This window comes from Solanum tuberosum, unplaced genomic scaffold, assembly GCF_000226075.1.
Source record: "Solanum tuberosum cultivar DM 1-3 516 R44 unplaced genomic scaffold, SolTub_3.0 scf00479, whole genome shotgun sequence".
NCBI classification, from domain to species: domain Eukaryota; kingdom Viridiplantae; phylum Streptophyta; class Magnoliopsida; order Solanales; family Solanaceae; genus Solanum; species Solanum tuberosum.
In genome coordinates, this window is record NW_006239404.1 from 342 (window position 1) to 6772 (window position 6431).

The 6431-nt window shown below is 32.2% G+C and overlaps 1 pseudogene; it reads left to right on the forward strand.

The window, feature by feature from the left end:
- The first annotated feature begins 3684 nt into the window (after positions 1–3684).
- LOC102582272 (beta-amyrin 28-oxidase-like) lies at positions 3685–6043 on the forward strand (annotated as a pseudogene).
- The last annotated feature ends 388 nt before the right edge of the window (positions 6044–6431 follow it).

Here is a 6431-nt window from a genome sequence, read left to right on the forward strand (position 1 = left end):
ATTAGCTAAAAATGTTATTGAAAACTAAATAAACTAAAAATGCTATTCAATAACATATAATTTCAATACAAATAAATAAACATATAAAAAAATAAAAATCCCATTTCCCGTCCCATCCCATATATATAGTGGGACGGGATGGGACGAATTTTTATCCCCCCAATCCCGGTCCCCCCAAAATCCCAGCCAATTGGTCCCCTGTCCCATCCCGTCCCGTCCCCCTTCGTCCCGTCCCCGTCCCCTTGCCAGCCCTATATCAGTGGCACTGAATCGAAATTGGCTTTTGTGACAGTTTGACGTAAAAAAATACTTTCTTGAATGGTGACCTGGTGGAAGAAGTATATATGAAGATTCCACCTGGTGTTACATATGAGTCCGTACATGATGGAAAAATATGAAAATTGAAAAGATCATTGCATGGGCTTAAATAATCACCCAGAGCCTGGTTTGGAAGGTTTACCTCAGTAATGATTCATTACTTGGTTATAGGCAAAGTAATTCTGACCACACTTCATTTATCAAACATAAAGGAGAAAAAATTACAGCATTAATAGTGTATGTAGATGATATCGTCTTGACTGGTAATGATGTTCACCCAGCTCTTATTCAATCAAAGCTTTTTGACTCAACTGGAAAAAAAATTCCTTTTTAAGCTAAAAGTTGAAGACTAAGACCGGTAATTCTGGAGAGACTACAAAGGTATTTGGCCACCATGTTTGAAATGAAAGACCTAGGACAACTACAATATTTTCTGGGTATTGAAGTATCACGATTGAATTTACGAGTTTCTTTATGCCAACGGAAGTATGTGTTGGATTTGTTGACTGAAACAGGGATGTAAACATGCAAACTAGTTGAAACACCAATGGAGATGAATTATTCACTTGAAATTTCTTCTGGTAAAGTTTTGGTAGACGTAGGTTGTTATCAACGACTAGTGGGAAAATTGATCTATCTAACACATCCTAGGCCAGACATTGCATATGATGTGAGTGTGCTAAGACAATTTATACACGCTCCAACTGAGGAACACATGAGAGCACTTTACATAATCTTGAGATATCTTAAAGGTGCCCCTGGAAAAGATTTATTGTACTCAAAAAATGAGGTTGTCACCCTTGAAGGTTACACCGATGTTGATTGGGAAGGAGATCAATCAACCATAAAATCCACTTCAGGATATTTCATGTTTGTGGAAGGAAATCTTGTCACCTGGAAAAGCAAGAAACAAAAGGTTGTTGCTCGGTCAAGTGCGGAAGCAGAATTTCGAGGTATGACACATGGCTTATGCGAACTGTTATGGATTAGAAGAGTGCTACAAGATCTTGGAATTGAATGTTCAAGGCCTATAAGTTTACTTTGTGATAACAAGACTTCTATCCAAATAGCTCAAAACCCAGTACAACATGATCACACTAAACACGTTGAAATTGACCGTCATTTTATCAAAGAGAAGTTGGACCAAAAGATTATTCAGTTTCCATTTGTCAAGTCAGAAAGCCAACTTGCAGGCATTCTTACAAAGGCGGTCTCAAGGATGATATTACATGGAGTTATTGACAAGGTGTATAAGAGATATCTATGCACCAACTTGAGGGGGAGTGTTAGCATGATTGTAGGAGTATCAACATGACTATAGTAAATCATGATTATAGAGATCCATATAATTATAGGGATTCATAATAAGGGAATATCTCTTTTACCTTGTATATATATTTGTTTTCTAGAATAGGTAGAAGTCTTAGTAAGCCGTTACTTGTATATATAAAGAATTCAGTTAGAAACATTATTCCTACTGTTCTTCATCTACCACGACGAAAAATTTTAGTAGTTCAGTTGGTTGATTATCTAAACTCTCATCTTATTGATGAAGGATCAATTCTCCACATTGTAATTCCCTTACCCTATCCCCAATTTTTATTTTTTATATAAAGTTCACTATCACAAAAAGTAGCTACACATATCTAACACATGTAACAATTCTAACTGAAAATATAAATTGAAAGCATAGCTTCACTCTTTAAAAATCAACTAAAAATTAAAAGTCTAGTTTTTAAAAAATATAGCTTAGCTGTATTTTTTTACACTTAAAATATAAGTGTCAGCAACAAGAAGAAAACGTGGATGAAAATGTTTGGTCGTGTGTGCCTGAATATGTGTATACACACCTATTTGGTTCAGTCAACATTAAGATTTATTTTTCATACTTCCAATAGTTTAGATATAAAATAAAATAAAAGAAAATTTAAATGTATTCATTCATAAATTTATGAGAACGAATATATATCAATTTAATTAACGCGGGTATGTCACTAAATAATTTGAGCACAAGAAAGAATTATATATAAAATATTGCACTTAAAATAACATTATATTTTATACATATATAATATGGGTCAACCCATATCCAATCTGCCGGCTTAGTACACAATTAATGCCTTTTCCCATTTATAAAGCATCCAATTTTGACCCACATGAAATATGAACAGATTTAAACACAATCTATTTTTATTAACCCGTCAAAGTCTATTATTCTCCCAGAACACAATATGCAGTAATATACCAATACCCATGCTGCAGTGTCTGAAATATCATTTGAAATTATTTATCCTCTTTTCTTTTGTCAAGTAGAAAATTAATTAGAAATTAATATGATTTTCTTTACGTTTGAGTTATACTTAACTAGTAATTATACATAACAATTAACAAGAGAAGCCATGTATACTTGAAAAATAAGAGAGACGACACATGCATTTGGCACACAATTCCTCTATATCTTGTTCATTCGCAAAAAAATATTTTCTTTATGCGGAGCAAGAAGAAGTGTTATAATTTACAGGGAAACAAAAATTTAACTAAGTGGAACATTTAATTTTCTTCTATCATGGTTGTTATACTAATTTTAAAATATATATATATAAATATCTAATTTTATGAAAAAAAATTACAGATTCACCCGCCTTGTATTATAGACTATAAATTCACCGCTGACGAAATGGACTTTGCATATGTAAAATCACTTATTATTGACCAGATCTTGTGATAAGAAGGGTTGAACTTCTATTAATTATATTACTAAAATAAAACAGTAATATGTGTATTTGGTGTGAAGAAAAATGTTTGTTTTTTTTTTGGAAAATGAGTGAGTCTCTTATTTATTTTTTAGTATTTAATAAGTAAGAAAAATAATATTATCCTAACAGCATTTATATGTTATCTGGCAAAACGTTATGGAAGCTCGTAGGATGGTGAGGGTTGGATGAGGTTGGGAGGAGACAATGAACTTGTAACATCACTTATAATTTTTTAAATATTTTGATCAACCAAACCTAAGAAAATTGAAAAATACCAAACACCTATGTTTCAATTTTGTTCCTACTTCCTAATGTAATTCAACTGGATGTATTCAATGATGACTAAAGCTTTAACGGATTTTCTCTAGAAGAAAAATAGATGTGAACTGATAACTAGTATTTTCTCTGTTTAAAAAATAATGACCTAGTTCGATTTGATACAGAGAGTTTAAAATTATAGCGTTATCAAAAATGAAAATGAATTATTTCATTTTTAAACGGAGGGAGTTATAAGCTAATACGCCAATGAGGACTATTGAGGAGAGTATTGAAAATATTGTATGACTACTACTTATATATATAATATGGTATACTTAGAATAAAAAAGAGTTGTACACAAAATGGACCTCTTGCTCCTCTCTTTTGCAACCATATTAACTATAATCATCTATGTTTTTTTCAAATATTTCTTTGCTAAACCTAAAGAAAAAATCCCTCCAGGTTCCTTTGGTTGGCCTATTATTGGAGAAACCATCCAATTTTTTATATCACTTTATACTATGGAATGGTCCATGAGTTTGTTCAAGAAAGAACCAAAAAATACAACTCTCATGTATTCAAAACCTCATTACTTGGCCAAAAAGTTGTTATTTTTTCAGGTCCAGCAGCTAACAAATTCATATTCACTCAAGGTAATAAGCTTATCATTGGTTGGAGACCCAAGTCTGTTCAAAAACTCTTCCCATCTACATCATTTGTCCCTATTGAACATGACACCAAAAGGGCACACAATGTCATTAGCTATTTATTGAACTCACAAAATGTAGAGAGACTTATAAGTACTATGGACAATATGTCACATTTGCACTTGAAAAATCATTGGAAAGGGAAAAATGAAGTGATAGTATATGATCTAGTTAAGTTATTCACTTTCTCTCTTTCTATTAGAGCCTTTATAGGTATCGAAGAATCAGATAAAATCTTGAATCTTTATGAGAAATTCAAGATTTTTACACAAGGTCTTTTGGCAGTGGACATAAATCTTCCTCGCACAACATTTTATAAGGCAATGAAAGCTGGGAATGAATTAAGGAAACAAATGAAGGTTATTATTAAACAAAGAAGGGCAGAATTGTCAGAAAATCCAAATTTGTCAAAAGTTGATGTGTTAACACAAATGATCAATGAACAAGATGAAGATGGAAAGTACATGACTGAGGTTGAAATAGAGGATAAAGTGTTTGGCTTTATTATTGGTAGTTATGATACTACTGCTACAACTATTACTTTGACCATGAAGTACCTTCAACAAATGCCTGAGTTCTTCAATGAAATAATCCAAGGTAATTTTATATTTATTTTGTCTTTTAAATTGCATGATTTGTTACACAAAGAGCTAATTAATTACATCTTGTAACAAGTTAATTTTTTGTTTTTCAAATTTACTAGTTTCCTCAATCATGATGAACCCTTAATTACATGTACACATAAAATTTAATGTAAGGCCTAATATATAAATATGTCTTTTAACTTGTTTTCAGCTGACATCAATCTATGACCTCCAACTTTGGGTGTGCAGAAGTAGACACTTAAGCTTGTATAAAATTAAACAAGTAGACACACGTGTCCTATGTGACATAATACACATAGGACACCACATAGGACTGACATGTAGAACGACGTTATGTGTCTGTTTGTTCAATTTTATTCAAATTTTAAGTGCTTACTTGTCCACACCCAAGGGCAGAGTCACCCTTACCCAAGGGGTCTCAAGAGACGCCCCTTCATCGGAAAATTGCATTGTACATAGAGGTCAAATTTTGATTTAATAAATATATATACTAGTATTGACACCTCTTGACATAAGTTAAATGTTTAGTCTAGTGGTTAAGGTGTTGCGAAAATAACAATCTTGAAGAAAGTTTCTATCCTGACCATACTTTATTGTAAATTGACAGAGCAAAATGAGATATCAATGCAAATGATGCCAAGGAAAGAGCTATGTTGGAATGACATTAAAAAAATGAGGAAAACTTGGAGCTTTGTGAATGAAGTGTTAAGAAACACACCAGTTGTTCAAGGTATTTTCAGAGAAGCAATAGAGGACTTCACTTATGAAGACTTCTACATACCAAAAGGATGGAAGGTACGTATTCTTCCCTTTTCGGGGTTGTTTGGCAGGGTGTATAAGAATAATGCAGAATATGATGTATGAATAATGCTGACATTAGTAATGCTTGTATTTGTTTTTCAGCACGTGCGTTGCACATGTATCCCATATATTGTATATCTAAAAATACTTAGAACTTATGCATACACTTTACCCCTACATTAAATTAATTTATTCATGTCTAACCCTTGATATGATTACTTTGTAATATTTCTTGTCCTCTTTATAAATATATAATTAGAATGTGTTATGTAAATAAATTTGCAGATATATTTGAGTTTTGGAGCTACACAAAAGAATGGTGAATACTTTTCCAAATCCGTACAAAGTTTGATCCTTCAAGATTTTGAAGGAAAATGGACAAGTTCCTTATACATCAGTTCCATTTGGTGGAGGACATAGAATGTTGTCCTGGAAAAGAATTTGCAAGAATATTGATTCTTGTTTTTCTTCATCATCTACTTAAAAATTTTAGATGGGAGCCTAAGGTTCCTTCAGAAAAAATATTGTACCCTTTTTTCTTACTAGCCATTCCAACAGATGGGTATCCTATTACCCTTTCTGCTGTTTAAGCTTCTTTTTTTTTATGAAAATAAAATGTCAAAGTATGTTACCTAGTTAATGTCCTTTAATCTATTACTGTTGCTTCTTTAAATTTAATGGAAGAATTAATAATTGTTGCTTATTATTTCTATGGATTTTAAAGTTATGTAAAGAGACATTTGAAACACTTTTGGGCCATATCTACACTCAAGTCTCAAGCCCAAGTTTGTATTATACTACAAAGTTACTAAAAGAAGTATAACTAGGAGAGTTATGACGAGGGACATTGAAGTACAAATCAGTTTTCTTTGCAATAAAATAGATGATATTTTTTAAACTTGCTCAAAGAAAACAAGCACATGGTGAAGCAATTTTTGATGTTTATTTGTATTTGTCTCAAGTCCCAACGACGAGCTTGCTACCGC